At 43.8% G+C, this 27,925-nt stretch overlaps 1 long non-coding RNA gene across 1 annotated transcript; it reads right to left on the reverse strand.

Moving 5' to 3' along the window:
• Positions 1–3,639: 3,639 nt before the first annotated feature.
• On the reverse strand, positions 3,640–27,925 carry LOC311440696. The gene is made up of 3 exons (XR_014695546.1): positions 27,764–27,925; positions 4,277–4,372; positions 3,640–4,157 (listed from the first exon to the last, which is right to left on the reverse strand). It is a non-coding gene; the product is annotated as an uncharacterized lncRNA (long non-coding RNA).

The following is a 27,925-nucleotide window of genomic DNA, read 5'->3' on the forward strand; positions in this document are numbered from 1 at the left end:
AGGACTGATTGAAGCAAGCACTGTCCAAAACACACACTGCCACTAATTTACCTGCTTCAAGAAAACTTTGTTTTCACCCCCCAAATTCAGTTGCAATTACACCTGAGACTTCTAATTAAATACATTTTGGAAAAAAATAATAAAATCAGAGAGATCTATATTTTCAACTGTACAGCCATCCTATTTTCTCACATTGAATGGATGAAACTTTACCCACAGCCCCAGATTTAAGCCTCCTAACAAGTTAACAGGTGGGAAGGGGAGTTCATCTTCACAGAGGTTTCAGGCACCGTATGTACAAATAGCCCTGGCTCTGACATAGAGCTGAAACGGAGGTCAGCAAGGAAGGGAGCTGACTTTAATGCTACAGCATCCTCTGAATAGTCAGCTTCTAACCACTCATGTGATGATCAAAAATTGATCAAACAAATTTCTGTTCCCTTAAGCCTTGAACGAATTAACCTTTGCTGTATTATAAGAAAAGGGAGCCCAACTTCCACTTCCTAGGAGACAGAAAATGTCAGAGGAAAAGCTGCTCCCTGCCTGCCTGCAGTCCCGCTGACAGCACGAAGGGATGGCAGCCACACCGCGTAAGGAAGATGGAAGAAGCACCAGCTTGTTATCATGTTTGCATCAGATAGGTCAATACCCCCTCCAAATGAGGCTCGAATAACCCACTCTAAAGAACCCAAGCACCGTAACTCCAGAAATACCGCTCCTTCCTGCACCTGGCTCTCGAGGCTCCAAGGCAGCTCCTTGTTACCGATTCCAGTCAAAACAGGCTGAAGCAGAAGTGTCTCAACTTTACGCAGGCAGTGATTTATTTACAGCAGGTGAGTGGCAGCAATGGTATTTATGAAAAGAAAATGCTCTAGCAAAAAGAAATCCCAGACAACATTTGACAACTGAGCACTTTTGGTCAAAGAATTATTTCTCTTAACAAGTGCTTGAGTAGTTTTTGTTGAAAGAACAGTATTGTTCAAAAACCTCTACTGCAGAAACTGTTTCATAGAAAAATTTAAAGCAGACTTAAGCTATGTCAACGACGGTGACATTCTATTTAGCACAGCCTTTTTCTGAAAATGCAAAATCTGTATGGTCTCGGAAGCTGTGTAACCCCTGCACTACGGCAGCTCTGCACACTGATGTACAGCTTTCATGAGAAACATGGTAATTCAGGGCAGCATTACCATGAAAGTCAGACGTTTTGTTCCTTGGTTTGTGACAGCTAGAGGAAAGGTCAGATGGGGTACCAGAGTGTGTCCCGGGCCTCTTGCAAGGCTCTGGAAGCATGGAAGTTTTGACAACTTGGAGGCAGTTACTGCATTATTTTTTTTTATGGGCTGCTTCACTCATCAGCAGAATGATACGTAACATCTCGGTGCTGCCGTGCTCCCAGCAGACAGAGCCCATGTCACAAGCATTACCCTGTGTGTGACATGGGACAGATGAGGGGTGACGTGCCTTTGGAGAGGCCTGAGCATTCAGATCAGCCTGAAACTGAACTTCATCCCTGTAGCTGCCACGGCAACTGGGCAGCATAACAGAGTCTCATCCGCTGATTTTAAAGTGGACACAGGTGAGGTTTAAGCAAGGCGCTGTTAAGAAACACTGAACACTCACGGCAGTAGTGCCGAGGAAAGCTCTGTGTGTACCGTACTCAGGGACACAGCTGGAAGGCACGGCGCTTCCCTGAGGAGGCCCTTCTGCTGCTCACGTCCTTCCTCCTGCTCCCGCTGGCACCTCTGGGAAAGCAGCACCGGCCTGTGCCTCCTCACCGCCCTGTTCCCATCTCTGCACCCATTTCTCTGAGGGTGATTTACTTTCCTTTCTAAGCCCAATGCTCAGAGGACTCTGCTGGGTGCCACTTCGCCAGTGACATTTTTAACTTTGCTGCAGGAAAGCTCCACCTCGCATGACTTCTACTGCAGGAGCCTGCCAGATACCAAGGCTGGAGCATGTTCCTCTCCTGCCTCTACTTGCAAACTGCAAATGCAAAACAGAATAGCATTGCAGCTCACATTCTGGCAAAGACTAACTCAAAATAAGCGTATCAATCACATAGAATTAATTTGTCAATCCTTACATTAGGGTGCTGCACTAATATATATATATATATATATATGTATATATGAATAAGAAAGGAAAGTGACAGGAAAAAAGAAGAGCTCTAACTACAATTTCTATGGCCACAGAAAAAGTAGGCCTTTATTCTAGTTAAAAACTTAAATTTAGCTGTTTAGCATTTCAGCTAAATAAACCTCAGGCTTATTTGGTACGAGACATTTAAACCTACCACTTGTGAATATGTAGCTGGCCTTACTGCAGCGTAATCACAATGAAGTATTAAAACCAACTCTAATTATTAGCAACCAGTGTTATAGAGATACAAAAAAACAAAATCACTTTTCCAGAGACCACAGAGGGAAACTCACTGGGAACGATTACAGAAAGGCAGCTCCACCAAGAAGCAGAGGTGGCTTGCACTTCTACGGAAAATGAATTGCAACAAAAACTGACTGATTAAAAATTGCAAAACTTCAGTGGCACTTACAGGAAAAATGTAATTACTTAAGTAAAAAAACATTTTGTGCAGTTGTTACAAGTATTGGTCATGCACTGTATTGGCTATGCAGCACAGTCTGCATGTGTTTTACCATGTGTCACCAGTGCCCTGCAAACAGTAAGGGTCCCACGGCTGGCGTCAGCAGAACCTCGGCACCTCCTGTGCGGGCCAGTGGGCTAACAGCAAAAATATTATTTTATTTATTTACTTGTATTCAGATCCTGGATGTTACTTTTTGGCTGTAATCTAATTAAGCAAGCTGTATTATGATCCTGTGATTAGGCTTTTCTGTCATACAGTCAATCTGTTCTTGGCTTTATAGCCCATCAGCCTTACTTCTCTCCTTGCAAGAGATAGCAGCCAGAGATTTCTACACAACAACAAAAACTTTTCTTTTGGAAAAGCTCATTATAATTGTCTCCTCACTTTCATTACTTGAGAATTGACATCAGGACAATGTTTTACTGTTCCAGAATAGGTCACATTTCCTGTGTGAACCACAACACGTGTCAGATTATTGTTTTACACATCCCTTTGGATGTCAAGATCCTGATACCGGGTACCATGACAAAGCCTCACAGCTCTGGAAGTCCAGAAGGAGAGATGCCCAAATGGCTCAGAGGCAGTGGAGGCTGCTGCTGCCCCTCCCAGGTGCCTATTTAGGTTAATATCCAATGAAAGTTTTGCTAGTCTTCAAGATCCCACATGGCACGAATGCTTGACAGGTGAATTTCAAAATAGATTTCTTTCCCTCTCAAATTTCAGAAAGATTTTGATCTTTGGCACCAATATATATTTCAAACATGCGTAAGTGGAAAAATTCATTAAAAAAATCCATCATTTAATAAGCTCAGTGACAACTTAATTCCTTTCTTTTGCTGTAGAACTTATTCAGAAGTGTTTTTACAAAAAATACTTGTAATAAAGGTTCTTATCCAATGATTTTGATTCTTCTTTTTCTTTTTTTTTTTTTTTTTTTTAAAAAGTCAAGAAAAAAACAATGATTTTCAGTTAAACTTGGTACCACCTTACATGGGAAGTATCCCATTGAGGCAAATCTAAAAATAGTGGAATTTAGCCCAATGCTATATCTGATATTTTCATTGCAGGGACATCCAGTAAATAAAGGGTAAACAATCAATACAGAATTGTATTATTCTTAATCTATTTTTTTATTTTTTTTTTCCAGTTTGAAAGAGTTGCTTCTGAAGAGACCAGCAAGCCTTAGCACAGCCACACCCTCTGCTTGGTGCCAAGTGCATGACACGACTTGCACTAGATCGATGTTCTTTAGAAGGCTCACCCAGTTGTGGGGACGTAAACACAGTAAAAACATCTCTAATTAAAACAGGCGGGTGCTACCTGCCTCTTGTTGCTACACCTCCCTCTCCCAGACTGCCTGGCCAGGAGGGCAGCAGCAGGAGCATCCCCCCTGCTGCCAGGGGGAGCGAGGTGAAGCGCTGGACGTGGCGCACCGATGGGATTTCTTGCACCAAGAGCTTCTCATCCCGAACAGGTCTCTCTCACCAGTCACACCACGCAGTTAATCTCAGCTCAGACCCCAGGTACCAGGGCAGCCCCCTAAGAAACGCTGTAATAATCCTATCACTTTGTGAGAGTCTTTGCAGAAACCGTACAAAGCAGCAGGGGCAAGTCCTGCAGCCAGCCAGGGGAGAACGACGTAGAAAAGGACAAAGAAACTTCTCTCACCATTAAACAAAGTAAGATGGCTTCGCAGTGTCAGAACAGATTGTTTCCTTTTGCAGCAGCTTGGATGCAGCCAGAACAATCAAGCTGGGACCTGATCTGGAAGCACAGTTAGCATTAGCTGCTACAGATTAATTCCATAAAACTCAGATCTGATTTGTTGGCTTTTATTGACCAACAACTCAGTGCTAGGTGGAGCGTTGCACAACTGACTTCTTGTCAGCAATACTATCTTTCAGAAAGGCAACGAGGCAACAAACAGATCTCCTTATCTACACTTGAGGCACTAGAAGAAAGAGATAACAACCTCTTGGCAAGACGCAGACTACATAATAGCCAGATTTACACCGGCAATAACATCTTTAAATTGAAATTAGCAATGACTTGACAGCTGAGCTTACTCTGAAGATGGAGGTTGTGATTAAAGGGTTACAGGACCGTACCTGGGGACACTACACCTTGGCGACATTTAGACACCTCAATGCCCCCGTGCATCATGCTGGTGGTTAGACAATGCCCAGGTATACATCGTTACTGGTATGGTGAAACATCTGGTGCCTGGACAGCCACTTGCAGGTTACTAGATGTGCAGTAATACTTTAATAGGTTTTGGCTGACATCTCGAGAGCTCAAGCTAGGGGCAGAGCCCAGCCATACATTCTGAAGGTGCAGAGCAGTCGGGAATTTCTTCCATGCATTTTCGGCTCATGTTTGCGCGTGCTGTCGTTTGAAATGCTCTGACTGCACCTCCACATTACCGCTTCTCTCCACTTCTCACTCTCTCAAAATACTAATGAGCCTGTCACCCCAATTGCCCTAATACTCATCTGTTGTGGGTGTCAGGCACGAAATTCTGGAGATCTTCCACAAGACGTTTTTGCTATTGTGCAGCAATAGCAAAACCTATTCATGAAGTCTATACATTCATCAATATGATAAACAATATTATCGGCCAGGAGCTGAGTTCATTACCTGCGCTGATGCTATCAGTATTTAACAGTGCACTAGCAGATGAGGTGAAGAGAGCATCAGAAAACAGATTGCCTTCATATTAGGTGTCTGTGTGGATAAAAGCAAAAAAGCCTAGGTATTTACCAGAAATATTAATAACAGCAGATGCCTTTAATGTTAGCCCATCCTAATACTGAAGCCCATCAATTAAATTCAAAAACAAGCCATCTGCATAGTTTGTCGCATTGTTTCAGGTTAGAGGCACATCTCCTCTGAGCCTTTTAATATCTATTTATTAAAATGAACAGAAGTGTGCACATTTTTCAACTGCCTTCATGCAGCCGGATAACTGATGGCAGCAATAATGCCTTTCAAGCCCAAGAAAGTATTTTGGAGTGTTCATGATGACTATGACTAGCAAGATAACCTCTGTGTGGCTAATATATGTTCTTATTATTTCAGTGCCTTAGCACATTCAGCAAATACTCTCAGGAAACAGAGCTGCCCTCAGTGCAGCTGTGGGTGATCATTCAGGCACATGGTTGGGGTGAGCTACAGGAGCACATTCAGCTCCTCTTCAAAGAGAGAGAGCCACTCACAGAGGAACATCCACAGCTGGATTCTTATAAACTCTGCTTTCCATCTGGAATAAGTGAGAAGTCAAAAGGGATAAGGATATCAAAAGTTGTCAGGGAAAAATAGGAGAATAGTTGGGCTTCAGCATCTGTGGTTCTAGATGTTTTCATTTAATTTGGATTTTTGTCCCCATTGATTGTAAGAAATTTGTTAGAGGACAAGACTTCTGTCACTTGAAGGCTTGGTCTGGACATTCAATGCAGCCCCATTCAGACTGAAGTAATCAATGGTTTCCTCTGTGTTATGCCCAGCTAACACCTATTATGTTAAATATTTATGAAAATATTTCAAATGCTTCTACAAGATCACCTGAGAACAGGAACCATGGGCTGAGCTTACAATTCTGAACATCAGAGAATGGAGATGCCTTCACAAGTGGTAGCACATACTTCTCACTCCCTTTTCTCCCACTTAATCTTCTAACCTATATGTGTTAAGAAATATCCTTTATATTTATTGGGGTCACTCTTACCAATAATATTTAGGCATGATCTAGTCAGGCTTACATCACACGCAAGCAAAACAGAAGACACTTTTCTGAAGTTACCAGGATTTACAACTGTATTTCTGGCACAGAGAGATGCTGACTAATACAAGGAGTAAAAATAGAGTTGCAACAATGGATGAAGATTTGTACTTTTGAAAGGACCACACACTACAGCAAGATTTGTCTCTATTGTTCCAAACTGTGCAGTAGATTTCAAAGAAAGTCCTTGGGAAGTGTGAAAGAAGCCATTATTTAAGGCTAGGCCTGCAAACACAGGTGTATTTGTTAACACTTTTCATGTGAAAATCTAAAGCCCTTCACAGAGGAGAAGCATTTCTCACCAAGCCCCCTCTACGGATGGTGCAATGAGACTAAACACTTGCCTTGACCAAATTCAGATGAAGAGTCTGGGTCAGCTAAAACTAAAACTCTTCACAAACCACAGTTTTTAGTCATCAAATCTTCTGCCTTATTAAAAACATACTGAATTGATGGATGTTTTAGTAAGTGGGTGCATGGACTAGAGATCTTTTTAATAAGCTAGATTTGATTTTTATTTGTGCTTCCACTGTAAATCTTTCTATAGAAATCACTTTATTAAAGTTTATCTGCATGCTTGTTAGTGACTGGCAGGTGACTTTTCTTTTAAAATTATTTTGCTCTAAGTATGCTGTGAATACTCCATTAGTTATAGACAGATTGGCTTGCAGCCTTGTTCTGTGCTACCTGCTTAAAACATTGTGTACCCCAGAAATATATTTGCTAGCCAGAGGCAATTCAATATGTGTAGATTTCATTTTGCCTGCAGTAATGAACACTATATCTAGACAGTTAAAATACATATTTTAAGGGGGGAAATCTCCTAATAAGCAGCAATGTTTCTACCTTCTATATTTGCCCAAAGCAAAGAATGATTTTGCTCATATCTCAGAACATCACCAATATTTTGTTTTTTCTACTTCAGGACTGGCACAAAGAGCTCTGACACAGCACCAGAATTTGACAACTGACTTTTCAAGAGAGTGCTTTGATCGTTTAAAATCCTGAACATAGTTTCACTTTTCCTATGACATTTATCTTTTAGCTCCTTCCCACTTTTATGAACTTTAATTGAACTAGACTTGAAAAATCAGAATGTCCCCTTTTTCTTGCAGTCTTCCATGTGCAAGTTTTCTAATCTTTGATATACTGATTTTCATATATTTAGATTTCTAAATATATGTGATGAAATCATCTTAAATATGGATATTGAAGGAGACTTCTGATCATTTTTCATAAGGAAGAGAAAGGCATAGCTCAGTAGCACACTTCCAAATTTACAAGTGTAACAATCTGAAGCTGGGTCCCAGCTGGGATGAAGCCCCACAGTGGGCTGGCACATGAATTCACCCAGAAACACCGGCTTCAGCACTGGCAGGGCTGCTGTAAAGACTGACTCCATCCTTTGGTTTTACAGTGGGAGTGCTGGGGGGGAAATCAATACAGACTCCATTTCTCTACTGAACGTACACACGTGCACACAAACAAGCCACAAAAAAGGTCATCGGAGTTCAACCACTAACACTTGGGTATTCACTCATCTTGGAGAAAGGGGACCTCCACCAGCAGCAGCAAAACAACAGCAGAGGCGCAGTGTGTATAAAAGAAGAATTGAAAACACTGAACTTGTGAATCCTTGGTAGCAAGCGAGTTACAGTAACTCTGCACTGTAAATTTTTAAGGAAGAGCAACCAATTAACCAGTGAGATATAAAAGTGAAACTGTCCATCTCAGGCTTCCTTCAGAGAATTTGAACAGACTACGTGGAAAATTGTCTCTATCTATTGCCCCTACTCCATCATTTAAGCTATAAATTCTAGGAGCGTTAGTGAAAATCCTCAGATCCTTCTGAGTCTTCACAAGGCACTTCAGCCTTATCTTCCCAAAATTTAGTAAGTACTGAAAAAACCCTACTCCTTCAGGTGGGAAACAGAAATTGTACCTGCGTTTTAATGCATAATTCTTTCCGTTATTCACAATCTCCAACCCCAAAAGAAGCAACACGCACAAGGGGAACGACAAGCAGCATGCAACACCTCTCACAGAGGACAACGTCACTCTCAGTGGCGGCCACAGCAAAGGGGGGCAAGGGCCAACATGGTGAGGAACCTCTGAGGAGAATTACTGACATCAAACACCGTGTGTGTGTGTGGAGGGGGCTTCTAAAGGGAATTCAGCCTTGAAGCAACAAGTGCTCTGAGTCCTCTAGGGTGCCCTCACTCACACGTTTACCTAGGAATTTCTCAGGTAAGGAGGTTCAGAAAGGCACACGTTAACCCCATGGCACCAGAAGGTACTTACAAGATGGAGCACCATCCATGAACACAAAGCTTCGTCAGGCTTGGCCTTGGCATGTTCAGGAGAAGCTTCCACACAGCTTCACCCCCAGAGACAGCCACAGGGACGTGGCTGGAGAAGTGCTGTGGGGCTGACAGCCCCTGGACACAGCCTGTGCCCCTCGCCCCAGGAGCCGGCCATGGCCTCCCACAGCAGGAGGAAGGCCTCCAGTGGGTTGGGCCCAGGAGAAGCTGGCCCTGATGTGAGGGGATGGCAGTGACCACTCGGCAGCACTCAGATGAAGTCTACTGACCCCAATTAATAAAAGCAAGGGTGGCTTTTCTCCACAAAGAAACCACATGCCAGCAAGGGACAGGTTCTAGATTTCCTCCTTGCACAGTGGCAGGAGGCTGCAGGCAGAGAAACATTTCCCAAGTCTAAGGGGGGTTTCTACAAAAGGAACATGTCTTCGGTTCTGAAGTTTGCAAGCACATTGGCACCAAGCCTCTAAGGAGAGAAATTTGATACTATTTCTTAGCACGCAGCTGACGGTGAGGATGTTTACGTGCTTAAATGCATATATTTGAATATAAGACTCAAAATACTGTTTACAACTGCAGACACTTGTAGAATTACTGAATATAGCTCAGGCACAAATGGAAAAGGTAAGAAGCCTCAGGATGCTGCACGTGACAGGCTGCATAATGAACGCTGAGCATTACCACGTGCAGCCGCACTGCCTGTGTGCTGCCGTTTGCTCAGCAGCTTCCCGGTGCCCACTGCACTGGCACTGTGGGTGGAAACGTGGTATTTCAAATAAATCAGCTAATGGGAAGGAGCAAGACTCACTTAAAGTCTTGTAATTAAATACTATTCAATTATTATAATTAGGGAAAGAAAGAGCCCAAATCTCTTTGGAAAGGAATTGCCATGTCCCTCGCTCCGGCCAGCGCTGAAACAGAGGCAATAATGCTGCTGCTGAGCTCAGCAAGGTTACTCAGACCCGCTCAGCTATGACAGCTCTGGGACTGCTATCAGCCTCCAGACTTTGGAGGTATCTTCACATAATTTATACCTTAATTTTAGTACTTCACTGTAAATAATCAGAAAAGCTACCACAGAACCCAGACACAGAGATGGCAGTGCACTTTTACAGTACATGCCTTCAGAAAGCCAGCTAACTACTGACAGATGCTGATAGTGGCTGCTGACCTAAAATGAGCAAGAAATAGACTAAACAAAGATCTGCAATAAAATAAGTTGTGACCTTGGCCACACAAAATTAACATGCTAGATAAGAAAAATAAGACATTTAAATACGTGAAAGCTTTGAACAGTCATTTCAGTGGATGACATCCTGCTTTTCTACAACATAGAAGAACTGAGAGTAACTTATCTTTTTACGTCATTCAGCTATTAGTTTCCAAGGTTTAAACACTGCCCTATGAAACCATCACAGAAACATAAGACATAAATAAATAAATATGTTTTTATACAAGGGAAGAAAATGGAGAAGGAAAGCAAGTGTGACTCATATAGAGTAAGGGTTTGCAGGAGAAAACAGAGCTGGCTTGCTGTTGGTTTGCTCTCAGTGTTTAAAATTGAGCTCAGAGAATGCATACAGAGCATGGAAACATCTATTCTCCAGTAAATTCCTTCTGCTGGTTGAATCTATAATTTATTTTTTATTGTTGGCAGCAGCAGGAGTATCTGAAACACAAAATGCAAGTCTATGAATGGCCCTCCCTCCAGTCTAGATTTTGAGTAACAGGCATCAAATACTGCTTACTTTTTTTCAATAAGAAAAACTAAGATTTAAAACCAAAGTTTTAAAAATCTGTTTCTAAGAGGAGTAAATTAATTATTTTCCCACTGATTTACTGCTATGTCCTCCTGGTTCCCCATCCCTCCCACCCCCATCTTTTTCATGGTCCCTCCCACATTGATTAAGAGTAACATTGGTAAATGGTCCGTATATAGGCAAGTACAAACCCACTTTTGTTTTCTATCGATTCGTCTGTGGGCTTGCTCAATGACTAGTATCTACTTCTAGAAGGAACCCCACACTCCTCCCATGCTTTGCTCAGCCAGGATTCCTCCAGAACTGGGCTGTTGGCAGCGAGACTCGCAGCCCCTTTAGGGCAGGACCCACAGGTCTGGTGTGGGCACCGTGAGCCCTGTGGGAGATGGGCAGCTGGCACATGAGGGAAAAAACTCTGCTTAGAGAGAAAAGGTGAGGGGCAGACGGAACAGCTCCCTGGAGATGCAGCAGAAGACATGCCAGGGCAACGAGATACCAGAAATATGACTGTAGCGGACACCGGCAGACAAGAAAACGTTTGCTCTGAGAATTCAAAGATTTTTTAAGAGACCAGAAAAGCAAGATTCTGAAGCATGAGAGTGGAGGAGAAAACCATGGCAGGAAGAAGCCCTGGGATTTGGGGGTGAGCAGCACTGCATGGAGAAGAGCACAGGCGCCATGCCCAGCCCCAGGACAGCCCGCCAGGAGCGAGGGGCACAGCGAGGTGGGGTGACAGCGAGACAGGTTCATGTTCTCAGGCAAAAGAGCTTGGTTACACTTACATGTGCTGCCTTCAGCTGTGGTTAAAAAAAATATATAATGGTAAACAAACAAAAGATCCCAAATGAACTATTTTAAATCCAATCTGCTGCTTTGCTGTAGGCAGGAAAACAGCAGCAATAACTGCTCAGGAAGCACGACACTGGCAACAGGACCACACAGCATCCCCAAAGAATGCAATTCAAGACAGCACAGAGGTGTGCAAGGAGGTGCTCTGGGAACACACAAAGCCAGTGGTGGATCCACCACAACAAGTGCCAGCAGTGAGGGGACTGAGAGGAGCAGAAGATGAGCCAAGCAGGGTGTGGAGGCCAGGCTGCAGGCTGGGGCTGCAGAGCCCAGGCTGGCGGGGAGGAGGCTGGGTGCAGAGACCCTCTGTGCGAGCTCCTGCACCCCTGGCAGGGCAGCAACCACTTCCACCAGCAGTTCAGATGCCTGGCTGGGAACTAAAGTAGCTGAAAACAATCAATTCTGCAAATGCCTGAGCAGTTATTTGCCTACACTGTTAGGGGACTTGCATATAATTTCAGTAAAATGCAAAATACTTCCCTTTCACAGCAAGATTAACTTGTTTTTTTTCCACTTTCATAATATGAAATGAGCTTACAACAAGAGTGTTTAAGACTACTTCAGTAAAATCCTCTGAGCATCCTCTGGAATTTTCATCCATGAGAAATGTCTACATACTGCAAGCTGGCAAGTAAGTTTAAAAAACAAAGATCTATCAACAGAAAAAATATATTTTTAAAACTAATTTTGAAAAATAAGTAATATCTGTTTCATAGAACGTGATTTAGCATGTTTCAAACTGTTAAAGGCTTTCAGTTCTTAGCATCAAATTTGGAGGGAGATGCTCTTTTTCTCTCTGATAGATCTGAAGAAGAAACACAAATGATGAACAACATATGAATATCTGATATCAATTATCATTCAAGAGATAAAACAAAAGTTCTCTGGAAGAACATAGTATAATGTGCAATCAGGGAAATACAGTAAAATTATACTGGCACTCTAAGGCAACAATTTGAATCTTGTCACATTTACATAAATTGCTACAAAAAGATAATACTGTATGACCATCAGTGCAGATGAGTCTACAGGCTAAAAATCATAACTTCTGGAGAAGTCTTAATCCTCTCCACTACTTTAAACATAAAGTGAGCCACACAAATATATATTTCATTAAATATATGTATACATAGTGTGCATACTTTTTTTATTTTTTATTTTTATTTTTATTTTTTTTTTTACATCTGAGCCAGATCAGCAGAAGAGCAGCCCTGTCACCCTTCACCCTGCTCAACCACAGACTGTGTGATAAGCACAGGTAAGTGTTACTATATGGGGAAAAGGAAAACTGGAATCATTATTAACAGGGAAGATGAAGTTAAGATCACAGATACAAATCCTGTCCCCCACATACAAGCAAACCTAGCGTTTCAGCAAACACTGGAGAGACGCACCCTGCTCTGGGGCTGCTTATCTCAGCGTACAGGAAGGGCTGGGGGCTGAAATGCAGCGAGGTTTTGCAGGACCCCTGATGAACTGGAGAAATCCAGGCAGCTGCAGCGCAGCCGAGGTGTGCTCAGATCAGAGGCAGAGACCCAAAGGGCTTTTCTGTCTGTGGTTCTGCTTTTTTAAAGCATATATAGACATGATATTCATGTATTCCTCTCCTGCTACCAGGAGCCTACTTATTATCTAGCACAGAGAAGTGCAGACATATAAGCTGTTTTTTTAAGCCATTGATATTTCTATCAGTTCCAATTTCAGTCTTGAAGGATTTTTGCTGTATTTTGGGAGTGCAAAGAGACTCAGCTGCCTCAAGTACACAATTGCATGTGATAATGCAAAGCAGAAGTCCCCTAAGAGTTTAAACTGCAAGGTAAACCAACACCTCCTAGGTTTGCCTGCTGAATTCAAGATCTAAATTGCATAAGCCTGGTATTAAAAAGTCATGTCCAAATCATTTGTGGTCCTATCACACTTCCACGCATATTAGACATGGAAAAATTGCATAGGACGTTCTTATTGCTATACCTCAGCCCTCTTTCTCTGACATTGCTCCTAAACTGTTATGTCTCACAGCTTTACTGCCACAGAGTAAATCCACCAACTCTTGGACTCAAGCTCTGGGCAGGGTTTTGCGTGTTAACCCCATTTCCAATAAGCCTGGGAATTCGCAGCCCACTCTGGCAGGATTTAAAGGCTAGAGATACAGAGCTATCAGACAATTTCCTAAAAACAAAGAATTATTTATCAAAGCAACACGATAGCAACATGGAAGAGCTATTTCAAAGCATCCTGTGTGCAGAGTTATCTTTATATAAGGACTTTTCATCAGAGCACCAAGGCGAGTTTACCGTGGGCTATCAGCTGCAGGAAGGCTCGTGCAGCTCTGCAGCAGCACTGATATTTCAGCCTGATTTTCTCAGCCAGCACCTTCCCTCCTTGTGCAGATCCAGCCCCGGGAAGGGGCAGCCAGCACCCTCACCCCTGTGCCGAGGTGATGTTGGCACCAAGATTGGCCGTGCAGGCGCCCAGGACCACGCGTCCCTCGGGGAGCAAGCAGCAGTGCCCACTCCCCTCCTCCCACAGCTTTTTCCCAGGTGTTTCCCTCTGGACACAAAGGGAAAATGTACCCCGTATGCACTCCTCACCTGCCTGGCCCTGGGTAACCCTCAGCAGGGCCCATGCTTGGAGACATCTGAGCTTCTCTAGCCAGAGCCTCGCTCAGACTAAAACTGAATAAGTTATTAACCACCAAGTACTGGCTTCTTACTGGCTGAGTAGAAAGGCTGCTTGGGCCTTCTGGCAGGGCTGGACTGAGCTGGTTCTTTACTTTTTCATGGAAATGCAGTGTTTTATGTAGTAAAGAAACTGAGCATTTGATGAGTCAGCCTACGCAAGGTTTAGAGATGTTGTGTAATTCATTCACCGAGCTTCCCACGTGCCTTCATCAGTTCAAAGAAGAATGTCAGGAAAGGTGTGAAAATAACAGTTCATACATTTCAGGACTGCAAAAATGCTAACAACATTTTAAGTTATTAGCAATATCTGTATAAAAATGTGTATAACAATTTCTGAACACACCTGAAGACAGGAATTAAAAATACGAATAAGCATGTAGCATACAATGCCAGAATTATATAATGGAAATTATTTGAAAACCTCCATGTCCTAGTATCTCTTCATTGTGTGTTTCAGATGCCAGAACTCAGAAGATTGCTTAAAGCAGTCACCATATTAAGAAAATTAAACACAAGAAGTTTAAAAAAATGCATGCCTCATTTCTGCCCACCCAGTTGGTAGAGCAAAAGCTGAGTTCAAAGGTACCAGCTTCATCCTGCAAATCCAGCAGCTGCCCTGAGCCTTTTCTAGCCAGGTGTCCCACTACAGCCACAAGGCAAGGCTTCAATTTGCAGGTGTCACATGAAGAAGTCAATCATTTGCTAAAGTGAGGTAATGCTATGTATTTTCTATCTAAGATTATTTTTCCCCCTAGAACTCATATGATATTAAATAGTAATATTTGTGAACTCTAAACCATGGGGTGTCTGCATGTATAAGCAAACATCCCATCTGAGCAGCCTGCCTGCAAAGCAAAACGAGTGAGCTCGCTAAGCTCCATGCTGCCATGGCTGCTTTGTTTCTAGGGCCTAAATCCAATTATTTAGGAAGGAAATTCCCAACATATTAGACAAAGATGAAGCAAAATATAGGTCTGCAGCTTCCTGGATCGTGGCCCAGAGACAGCCAGAACAGTGTGTACCTTTTTGACCAACTCTACATAGAATTGTGGGTCATGACCAGAGGCACAGCACAGTTTTTACTGCAGGGGTTCAGCTCACATGCCAAATTTATGAAATAAACAGATTTTAAGGGTACAAAGCACCTTGTGCTTAATTAAACCCATTCTAAGAGTGTTATGGAGTAGCAATGGCAGAGGACAAGGAAGATCCCGGAGGACTGAAAGGCAAGAGTATCTGTGATTAAAGGGTGGAACAAGGAGACTGGGGTGCACCCTGGGCACAGTGCCCACACACTGCTCACCAAACATCCGCACCGTGTCACACGGCGCCTCTCACCCGCTGCTGGCACGGTGCCTTCCAGGAGCTAGAGCCTGTTCAGCCTCCCACGAGGTACAGGCACATGAGCACATTCACAGTCCTCTGGGAAAAAAAATACAACAAACCAGAGATGAGGAGAGTAAACGGTCACTGGTTCATGGCCCAGGAACCCAAGGGTACGAGCACCTCCTGGAGAGAAGGCTCCAGCCGTTCCCCTTCCCCAGTCTTTGCCCCAAAACCCCGTACACCGAGCTGGCACAGTGCTGGCGTTAAGCACAATTATGCAGAGTTCATCTCTTCTTCCAATACTGGTTATTGCTGTCAAAGCTAATGCATACCTTATCTTTTGCAAAGATTTCTAAGAAAACCTACCCAGTAAACAGGGCTTTTCAGTGCATGTGTCTTCAGTGGACAAGACGGATCTGTGTGTTTTCAGAGCAACTGCTGCATGGTGAGAGGTGAAGAGCTTGTGAGCACAGACACTTGCCCTTTCCAGCACCTCTGGCAGCTGTGTGCTGTTAGCTTCAACAGAAGATGCACCCAGCCTCCTGCTGTAATACCACCAGAGGTGGGGTTTTTGTTCCATGTCTGGTTTTGGCCTCACCACAGCCACGGTTTGCCCAGCACCATGTACAGATGTTTCACAGAAGGCACCGGAGCCCAGCAGGTCCAGGTCACAGGAAAGCTGCCAGCCCTCCCCATGCCCAGGAGAGAGGTGTGCGGGCAGTAAGTGGGGACACAGCTGGAGGCGAGGCTCAGAACTTCGCTCAGTGCTCCAAAAAAATGATTTACGGTCAACAAGGTTTAAAAACATGCAGTGTGGAAAGCACATATTCAGGCTTTCCCTTCACCTGTTTTCTGGTTTCCGGCTAGTGGCAGCTTGCACAGCTACAGCAGCTAGATGTCTGTGACGGAGGCTCATTAAAATTGGCTGCCACAGGGGTGAGATGGGAACCTTGCACCTGAACAGCAGCTGAAGGGGCAGCAGCACTCGGATCACAGATGCTGTGGAATGTTTTTACAATTATAGTTGATTTAATGCAAGATAAATAAGGCTTTAGAGACACTTTAGCATCTATTGATTCATATGAAAAGGAGTGTACATAAAAAGATTTATTTAATTGCTTTTGCATTTAAAAAGTGTAGGTTACAGCAATTAATCACCCTGAGTATAGACACAAAATTGTCCTGGTGATGCAGAATGTGTCAGTCTGCTCTTCAGCCTGCCATGGGAAGATGTACAGGGATTTTGGAGTAAGGTCAGTGTGGAACCTCACATTTAAATTTGTCTGAAATGGGGTACAGTGGCATTTGCCACAGAAGCATTGAGTAGCACCCTTACAGGATACAAGATACATACACGTGCAAAAACCCATGAGGGGAAAAATTAAAAAAAAAAAATCTTTAAAGCCCATTTGTTTCCCACCCTGGCCCCCAGTGCTCAGACAGGGCTGCCAGTTAGGGCCAGGCTCTCTGCAACAGCCCCGGGGTGCTCTCGGATGGCCTCATTCACACACCAGTGCCTGAGGTCCCCACACAGCCAGTAAGCACTGGGAAGGATTACATGAGCAGGATCTCCATCACCGTGTTGTACTTACCTCAGTTCTCTGCTCCCCTCCATTTTTCTGACCTAGCCATGCATTAACTCAGCCACCAACATTTTGCCACCCATTGCTACCTCAGCGCACAAACCACACCAGCCCCACGTGCAGGGCTGGTGGGTGCCCTGCCGGCCCCAGCCCACCGCCGGCCCCATACCCTGGCCAGGGCACGGACACATACTCTGGGGTGGAAGCCTGGCCGCATGGGGAGGTCAGTTCTGCAGCATTCCCTGCTCTGACATACCGCAAAACATGATGAAAAGCAGCAGAAAAGCAGCAAACCACTTTAAGTGCATGCAGGAGCAGCTCACTCTGCAGAACAGGGTTAAGCCTCCTGCTCCTGTCCCCATCCCCATGGGACACAGCCGGTGCCCCAGGGCCTGCCCCAGCACCCGTCCCCAGGAGCCACTGGCAAGTACCAATAAGCAGCCAACTGCAAAAGCACGCTTCTTGCGAGTATTCAGTAAGCATGTAAAAATTCAGAGCATTTTTAGATGCCACAGTAACATCGGATTAACGTCACTTATTACTTCTTGGCCCCATTTCTAGCCAAGGGGCTGGCTAGGGACGCACACCCTGTTACTGATGCCAACCCAAACCTCAGGTCTGCCCGGGCACAGGACATGGGGTTTCAGGAAGCCGCAGAAAGTGACAGCAGCAGCTGCTGCCTCGCTCAGTGCTCGACAAGAGGATTAGTGCCCCGCGAGGGCTGAGCCCTAATGCCTGGCTTCCGAGCGTGCTGCGAGCCGGACCCGCAGAAAGTAGGGCAGGCAGAGATGACCTCTGCTGAGCACAGGCAACATCTGGCTCGTCTGCACCACAGCCCCAGCAGAGACCAGGAGCCAGGAAGGAGTCAGGCTCAGGAAACTGTTTTTGTTTTGTTATCTTTTTAAGCCTAGGATACCTTACAAGTTCTCCAGGTTAGTTTCTCCATGCCAAACATGCAAATTACCCTGGTTACTAAGCTATGCAAAGCATTGCTACATCGATTACACTATACAGAAATGGATCGACAAGCTGATGCTCTTCAAGTTACACATACCTTATGGAGCAATAGCTGTTTTCAGAAAGCACGAAGGATGAGTTGCAGTAAGTGTTCAGCAACAATTTTTGAGCTTGCATAAATATGCAAAGTCATAATTGTTATTTTATGTCTCAGTTCATCGCACGGTTGCTATGCTTGACTTTCCATGGCAAGTATATCCTTATCATTTAACCCCAAAAAAGATTGAAAATAAACACGCAGAAGAAAAAGACTTAGGACTCTGGGTATTTCACCATACTTCTAACTATAAATTGAACATTAATCTGAACACAGATTTCAGTGCTGCTTGCCGAACTCCACAGCATTTATACCAGACCCAGCAGTACTTCCACAGCAACTGGGAGGTATCTACAGAAGTCAAGGTCAGGGGATGAGTGTAGAAGAGCAGATATAGCAAGGAAAAAAACTGAGGTGCATTTGCCTATTGAGCATGTTTTTGGTGTGATATATCATCTTACTTCAGATTAAGTAGTTTGCTCATTTAAAAATAACTAAAAAGCAAAGTATGGTCATTCCCCTGCCCCTGGTGTCGCTGTGTTTCAGCACAGAAGCGTGCTGACTCCTTAAGATGGGGTCTGCCTCAGGTGCCTGGCAAACCTTTGTAAAGAAACAGCCACATTCCTTCCCATTCATAATGCTTGAATATAGGAAACTCCTTCCCCATTTTTAACCACTTTCTGTTCCATGCCCCCTTCAGTTTCTCCCCCAGCAGCTGCTCAGCCCAGAGGGGCTCAGCCCTGCCACCACCCGCCCACCACAGGGGCACACGAGGGACATGGCCCTGCAGCAGCCATAGCAGCAGTGCAGTGCTGGCCTAACCAGCGAGGAGATGGGCTCCTGTAAATTGGAAAGTTGTTTTCATATCCATCTGATCTGCTCTGTTCATAAAAACAGCCCAAACCCTCCTGGCAGAATTCATTTCTCACTTCCACTTTCAAGTGGTCTCTAAATATAAGAAGCCATGCCTGTCCAATTAATCACAGTGCTGAACATCTTGAATACCTGGGGAGAAAGCAAACTACAGCTACTGGAAAGTTTAATTTGAACACTTGAACTAAATTAAGGAGTATTTAAAGCACAGTGACAGTTGTCAGGTAGCAGGTAAGAACTAACCCCTCCTGGCTTTTTTTTTCCCCCCCCCTCTTTCCTTGAAATCTTCTGGTAACTGGAGAAGTTGTCAGTTCCTGTAAGGCTTTCTGAATCTTGCTGATGCTGTCTTTATTGAGTTAGAAAATGGAAGGAGAATAAAGCCCACTGGTAAACATTTAAGTTCCAAATTATTTTAATTTACACCCTAGTGACATGAGCAGGCTTTCACATATGGTGTCAATGTGTTAACTGAATTTTCTCCACCTTCTACTTGTTAAGCACAATGCAGACTCGGCAGTCCTATGAAGAAACAGCTGAATATAACATACCACACTCCTTCTACACTTTGGGAATTGTCATATTGCATCTGTGGGATTAAATTTTTTAAGGAGTTGTCAAGTTTAATTGGAGAGTTCACACAGTCCCAGCTCTGGTGCTGTGATTTATCCAGCAAGTGTTTTGCTTTTATCGCTTTGGACTAACTTGCAGATCTAAATAAAACCATCTACGAACAAAGGCTGTGGAATCAGGCAAACTGCTTTCGTACGCTGGTTTTCCTATGGTTTAATTTCTGTTTTATCATTTGATGGAGGTTCAGTTACATTTCAAACTTTCCCGCAAGCCTGGTGCTCAGGGCTGTGGATGCAGAGCTCCACAGGGAGCAGGGCCAGGCACACTGAGCCCCGACTTGCTGCGCCCTGCAGCTGCAGAAGCACCAGGACCGATGTACCTGCAGGAAGGAGTGCTGTCCAGCCGTGCCCATGGGCAGGCTGAGCTGGGAGCCCAGGGCTCGCTGGTGGGGCTGCTCTCTTCCCAGCCCGCACGGCACTGCCCCACAAGCATCAGTGTGTGGCTCCCGGCTTTCCATGGGACCCACTGCAGCCTGAAGGGACGCCTGTGTGCATCTAAGTGTACAAGCACACATCAATAAATCAAAATTTCCTGTTTGGAATATTGTTTTACAAGCATCAAGCTTGGCAACACAGGTACAAGCTGGGATCAGCATTGAGCACAAGCCCAAGCGCAGCATATTTATGTGGTACCCAAAAAGCACTTCAACACCTCTCAGGAAAACAAGCCAGCAGTACGTTACTTCTCTCTGCCCAGTCTTCAAAGATGACTGCATCCTTAAACTAACGGAAAGCAACAAGCTTTTAATGAGTTAAGCAGACCGTGTCAAACCCGCGGGGTGCACCAGGTGAGAGGATGCAGGCACACAGCGCCTTGCTTCCATGCAGTGCCCAGCGGCACCAAAACAAACTGGGGCAGCTCCCGCCAGCCAGCTCCGCTCAGGGACATTTTGGGGCAGCACACAGCAGCACAGGGCACTGAAATCAGACTGTATTTTCCTTCTAAGCATCTGTTTGACTGGCAGCTGCAAGATATTCGTAAGGGAGCAAGTGTTATCTGCCTCCCTAGATACTGAGAGGGCTACGCCTAATGGCTAGTGTGGGGGCAAAGCACTGCCTAACAACGTCAGTAACGATTGCTGCAATTATCCATGGAATTGATTTGAATAAGTTCCTGTTTTGATCGCATGCAATAATACTTATAGGAACCTTCTTTTAACTTTGTATAAAAGGGAAGATGCAATTTCTCTCAGAAATCCCATTCTTTTCATCACTCAGCAGCAGGTGAGCTTCCAAAGACTCAAGGTACAGGGTTTTGTACCAATAACATGTGTTTTGGAGCCCTGAAGACCTTGGGTGCAGCCTTCTCTGCGTGGATTCTAGATGTTTCAGCTTGTGCTCACTCCCACCTGTTCTAATGCAGTACCTGTTTGTTTTGCCTCCAGCACACACTCACTACCTGCAGCTTGTAAACTAATATTAAAGTGCAAGATGAGATTGCTGAGCTAGGGATTGAGCCATAAAAGCCTTTTGCAGCACTTACTTCATCTTGGGGAAAACAAACAGCACATTTCCTAAGCGAGCTCTGAGCTGCATTATGCAGGCAGCGTGCTGGGGCATTAACCCTTCTCCACCTCGGTGCCAGTGGAGATCTTCACACAGCAAGAGTTAACAGGGAGGATGTGCACACACCAATGATGCATTTACTGAGAGAAACTACTTGAAAAAATGAGAAGATATTTTAGTCTTTCAAATATTTAGAGCTCTCAATTTGTACGTATTTATTCTACTTACACAAAAACAGTCCCCTGGAAAGCTATATACTAATCCATAAACAGAGAAACAGAAATTGCTTCCTGCAGCAGTGGTGGGAATTACCCCAACTCAGAGATGAATAGCGCAGGTATGCATTCATAGAAGATATTGATAATTATTTCTTTGATATAAAAACACATTTATATTTACAAAAACAGACGCAAAAATAAATGAAAATGTCCAACCATATACATGCCTTTCCAAAGTACTCTAAAAATGTAGCTAGCATAAACTGCAAGAAGATGGAGGACCGAAGGAGTTTGTATAATATTTAGAATTTAAGACATCTCTCACAATAGCTTTGTTACAGTTGATTGTACCTTAGGGCTACATCAGATGACTTATTTTTGTTTATTTTGTTAAGCTCATATAATCCAATTGTCTTCTCTGTGTAATGTAAGGAGAAATTTAGAAGACCAGACCCATTCTTGGACAAGGGATCAGTTTTCAAAAGAAAGAATTATATATCTGTCTCCTTAAAAAAAAAAAGACAGAAAAGTCCATTAAAATTTACAACAATTGACAGCTTCCATCTTCACATTAATTCTTAGCTCTGAGCCCCATGGGAGATGAAACATTCAGACCATCTTCACCTTCATTGCTTTTTTTTTTTTTTATCAGTGCCCATTAAAAATAAAGTCTTTATCTTAAGTCCACAATCCAGCTAAGAAAGTGCTTTGGAAATGAGTTTAGTCAAGCTGGCCCACAACATCTGCATTTTTCAGTTCTGTCTCTGTGACTACTGGCAAACAACTTTCCCATTACCATGTGTAATAGGTACAGCGCTCCACCTCGTCGTTACCTTCTTACTACGGGAAATGCCTCTGTCTGAGTTGATAGCAGGTCTCCCAGTTCAGAGTTTTTATGTAACACTGCTTCTTTTTCATTGTACACCATCATTCAGCACTGAAAATATTTGCAGAGGCATAACTAGTTCACATGGCAATTTGTGTGTGAAACAGCAATACAAAGAGAAGGAGCTACAGTTTAGCAGGGCCTGCATGAGTGCGCAAATCACACACAGTATGCCCCCCCTTGCTGTTCTCAGATCACAACGAGCACAGTGAGAGGCACAGCTGATGCTACAGGATTACACCTGGGAGCTGCTACAGCTTCCCTGACCTCCCTCTGGTCTGCCTCTCACCTTCCAGGAACAGTCCCAGCTGTAACACGGTGGTACGGGCTGGGGGAAAGTATCTGAGAATGGCAAGAAGGATCCAATGAACTCCCCCAGTCAGCACATCAGTTATCCAAAGCAGACTTCTGCCAACTCCCAGACAGGTTTATACCCATGCAACACACTTGAATACAACACAGAGCTGATTGCTGTCCAGCCACAAAGCTTTCCAGGCTTGAGGATCTGTCCTGGGGCTCCTGTGGTCTCAGCCACAGCCAGAAGGAACTGTGGACACCACAAAGCACAACCAGTGCTGAGGATCTCCTTTAGTTCTGTGCTTCACAGCAGCATCTACATACTTCAATAAAGGTTTAACTTGTTCTGAAGATATTTTTCATGCACATCTATTCTTCTTTGGTAGATTTCTTTGTAATTTGAAACCAGTTGACTAGATGGGGGAAAAAAATCCTTACACCAAAGAAACATAATCATGCCAGAAATGAGTTGCCCTTGACCTCATAATTCTAACCATATGTACCCAGGAAAATAATACATGGTTGATCATGAGCTCAGCTTAACCCATTTAACTGTTAATATAATGCTTTCTACCTTCCTTCTTGAAGTCATTCTTTAAAGGGGCTTTAAGATGGCTATTCATACAGCAGCCAATGGCACTTACTGAAACCACACATCTTACCCTGGCATTCACATGTTTCGTTGTTGACTTCAACCATAAATATTTACATATTTTTCCTTAGGGTAAATTCTGCAGGAATCATTTTCTTAGCCAAAATATCTTAGAAGATATAAATTGTATATGAAATGTATACATGGAAGAGCTTTTTTCTGTGACACATTCTCATTTGTTAACATAACTTTGACAGCCTTATTCCTGAGTGCAACAGTCTAAAGACATAGATGCTAAGCAGAGCTATAATTACCACGTAATTTGTTCTAAACTTCCCATTCCAAAATAATGAGATACACAGATTGAAAAACAGCTGGACTGTCAGAAGGGATAGCAAGGAGTTCCTGAATAACCTCGGTCAAGTTCCAGCCATAGCGCAGGTCTCCTCCAGTGTTTGCAGACTGGGGATTCAGGACATCAGTGGGGATCGGCAGACCCACAGCTGCTTCCTACTGCAGCTGCCCAGGATGAAACCTCAGTTTTAACCCCATCACACTCACATAAGACCAGCAACTGAACACAGGCTCCTTTGTTGCCTGAAATTTGAGGGTCTGAAGGCTGCAGGAAGGCAGTATAGCTGCTCATGGTGCCTTCAGGACATGCAGAGACACTGGAGCATCAGTTGCAGAGCAATAACCCCAGACTGGAGCCCTGCCTGCACTGGCATGTCACAAGAACGAGCTCTGAGCAATCCTCATTCCAGCCCACAGTAATTAAGTGCAGAACATTGACCTTTTAAGATTGTTATTGTTTAATTATTTTGTAGAAAAAAAAAGTGGGCTCTCCTCCATATCCCTCTCCAATAAACTCTACTGGGAAGGAGACTTCATTGAAGGGAGAGAGGGAAGTTGAACCTCCCATGCATTAATACTTATCTCTTGATGGGCCATTTAAAAGTGATCCACACATACAGTGGCACATTATATTTGTTTTGTCATGAACATCTAAACCTGCGCATATTTCATGTTAATTATGCTAATTAAATGAAGTAACCTATAAAATTTATTGGGTGAGAGCCCAAAGAGCAGAGGGCATGCCATAGCTTAGAAAGGCTGCACTCCGCTTCCACGGTCCAGAGCAGATTGGTTTGTTCATGTCGGGAACTGCTGTGAAGAATTCAGACAACCCAGCTGATCTTAAAAGCGTTCGCTGTGATGTATGATGGTCTATTCAAATCCCCAGGCTTTTGGCTCAGACCAGTTGTTTACATCTAAATTACTTTCTCCATTAAGTTCAAACTTTAATTTCCAATATATTAAATCCGTGTTGTTCAAAACAAAAGGTTCTTTTTATTAGCTTTGTTCCTACAATTATTAGATTAAGCATGTCATTAAAAAGTAGTTTATCACCATTCCTTGTAGGTAGGTATAGTTTGGTGGTGATAAACAGAGCTGATTTTTGAATATATTTAGAGAGGAAAGATTCACACCACATGTGACAGCCCCATATTAATCCATTGTGTCTTATTAAAAAATGATACTTTCATAACAGATTAAACTGACCTGTAGGAAGAGCACGGCTGAAGCTTGTGACACACTTGCTGTGCTCCTCCAATGCTTTGAATACTGGGAACTACCAAGGGGCTCTGGTTCATGTTCTCCCTTCCTTAATGTATACTTCGCTAATATATTGTGCACAGTGATCAATCTAATGGGAAAAGAAATAGTGTTATTTTCCTCTGAGAGTAGCTATCATGTTTTTGTTTCTGGCAAGAATCAAGGTGAACATGGGTTATATTTGCTGTAAAACATCAGGCCCATCTTTCCAGAAACCGTTTTCCTTTTATTCAAGATGATGCTTAACAGGTCACAAAAACAAATTCTTTAAGCAGCTAGAAGCAACTTGTCAACAGCCTCACCACAAGTAAGAGTCACCTCCATCTCAACAGACCTGGCCTCCTGGAACAAACCATCGGCCCCACACGAAGGATGCCGTGCCGCAGCCAGCTCTCAGCACTGGTGGAGGCCAGGCACTTGGGCCGACCATCAAGTCACAAGAAGTGCCATACCTTTTGTTTGTTTGCTTGTTTTTCCTAGCTTCTACAATAGCAATACTTGAGAAAGAAACTAGGGATGAAAAATAAAATATTTATCTTCAACTGCCACAAGCTGAGGATAAATGTTTTCATACTGTTCTGCACTTCAACTTCCACCATGGCTAAGTTTTCCTCTGAGGCAAGAGACACACAGAATTGTTTTTCTGTTCAATTAGAGCCTTTGATAAAGAATGGCCATCAGTTCTATTTGTTAACCTGCGTGTGATACCATATTCATTTTAGTAATGACCCCCAACAACTAATTGTTGGTGTTCTATCCTATTGCAGTTCAAGTGTCTGAAGGTTCAAGGTTGGCAATGTTCAACACATCATTTGGAAAAGAAGCTCCTCCCGTTTCTCATCCAAACAAGCTTTGTTTCAGAGTTGTTTTTAAAATGTTTTACAAAAAGACTGAGTTGCAGCACTGACCTGCAGAACCTGCAGGTGAGTGCTTAGAGGCTTTGAGGAGAAACCTTGCAGTGACATTAGAACTGACGGACGTGCAGCCTCTCAGGGGCACAGCAGGTGCCGGGAGCCCAGGGAATACACGTGGAACAGGAGTGAACAACTCACTCTCTACCTAGATCCAGAGATGAACAGTGTTTTCTCTCAGAGCAAACTTCATGATCTTCTAACACCTCATAGTCTTTGTAACAAACAAACAATGTAGTGCACATTTGCCAATGATTTAAAGTTTATGGAGAAACGCATCAAAAGGAGACATTTTTAACCAACAATTCTCATTCTGAGATTGTCTAACTACCCAGTGATTCACAATAGAGATCAACATCGCCAAAATTTGCGGGAACATTTGGCTGCCAGCCTCACAGGGCTTTAATACCATTCATATATATTAGGCAAAAAAAGACCATGGAGAGGCTTTACTCCAGCTTCCCATACCATGGACCTTTATCCAGGGATCCCCTCTTCCAGCCAAATAAGTGCTCTTTTCCCCTTTCACACTTCCACCATCTGCAGAAGGTAGATAACACAGACTTAACTAACAGCAAATGAGTTGTCAAAGTGTATCTCTCCCATCCCAAATGAGAGCATTTCAGAGAAAAGAATAAGCTAATTAGATATACGTACAAAACATTTTTGCGAGCTCTCTTTAGATGTAGATCATATATCCCAGGTGGAAAACAGATTGCTCGTTTGTTCAGCCAGCTTGCTGAAGAACAAGTTCCTGACATTTTTTGTTATTATTTTTATAGCTATATTCATGAAGTCTTGTGGTTGATAAGTAGGGCAATTTGCATCACTGGTTTGGATGGAGGTTGATGCATCCCTCTGCAATGCAGTTTCAAGCGTTTACAAAAGCAGGACCCAAGTGCAGCTAAGCAGTGTGCTACCCCCTGCATTTTTAAGCACACATTGTGCAACAATCTCTGCTGGCTGATAAAGTGCAGTCATTAGAAACACTTGCTGCACCTTTAGCTTCTTTGTCTTCAATCACCGAGATGCCTGGCATTTCAAAAAGTCAAGTGGGGAGGATTAGACTCAGCTGAGAAAAATATCTTTGCACAAAGATTGCAAATACCAGTTTGAGTAGGAAGCACATTCGCAAAGAAGGACAAAGCAGAAATCACTCTCTCGTTTCTGTTACAAAAAGGAAGAGGACCGTAAGCCCCAAGTGTCAAAACAGAAAGACTTATCTGATGGCAATCAGAGACTACAAACGCTTTTGCTACAAATATACATGCTTCCTCAGAAGTGCCAACATGCTTTCCGTAAATAATCCACTAATAGCCAGCGTACCTCGTGTGCTTTGTCACTGGAGGTCTGGTCTCTGTCCCCAGCCAGGCCACAGCTGCAGCCACCAGGCTGTGCCCACCCGCCAGGGCAGGAGCACGAGGGGCAGGCAGCCCTGGCTGGCTGCAGGCAGCTCACTGGGGGGCACAGCACCCACAGCCGGGGGTCCTGGGGGCAGCCCCCTCCTCACGGGAGGGCCAGGTACCAGCCCCAGTGCCACCAGCACCAGGCTGCAGCCACTGCCAGCAACAGCACCCCTCGGGCCTGGTGCTCCTGTGTGAATGCTTCAGAGCTGCCTGGACTCTGCTTGCATTAACGAACAGGAAAAAAAAATATCTCTTGAAGCAATAGAAGCATAAGAAAATCCGTCCATGTGCAATGCTTCAATCTCAACAGACTGACACTGTTCTGTTCTGAAATCCATGGGTAGCTGGACCAAGGACTGAGGATTCACTCGTGGCACCCAATTCCAAACTTCCTCTGAATACATCTACTTGATGTTAGCTATTTATCCTTTATGATAGTAAAGTAATGCCTACAGTAATACAAACTAGTCGCTGCAATGACTACGCTGAGATTATAGCTCACACTTCCATGACTTTTGGACCACATATCACATAAATTCAAATCAGTACATTTTGCACAATGCCACCAGTTTAAATCAAGAGAGAAGCACTCCAACACCTTGTAATCTTCCCAGCAAACTGAAGAATGTTTCAGACAGCATGTACAACCCTCACACATTTATACAACACGTTTATGTTCTAAAACAACCTCAATCCTATCCTTTTTTAATAAGAGATAATAGTTTTCATTTTACTTACATCTCCCATTCATGCATGTTGCCAAAGGCTCCCTTCAAGCAAGGAAAAGGCAGTTTTAACACTATTCATTATTTAGAATCCTACTGAGACCCTAGACCAGCCCAGCCAATGTAAAAATAACAGAAACACTTACCCTGCAGACGCTTAGGGTAAGTTTCATAATTTTACGCTCTTCTTTTCTATATCTGCATTTTGCTCCAGCACAAAACCCCACTTTATTACACCTTCTACCAGGACCAGTGCCCTGCAGCTTACTCCTCGTTTGGAGCCCAGGTAGCAAAGGAAGCAAACCAAG

This window comes from Aythya ferina (genome assembly GCF_964211825.1).
Source record: "Aythya ferina genome assembly, chromosome: 8".
NCBI classification, from domain to species: domain Eukaryota; kingdom Metazoa; phylum Chordata; class Aves; order Anseriformes; family Anatidae; genus Aythya; species Aythya ferina.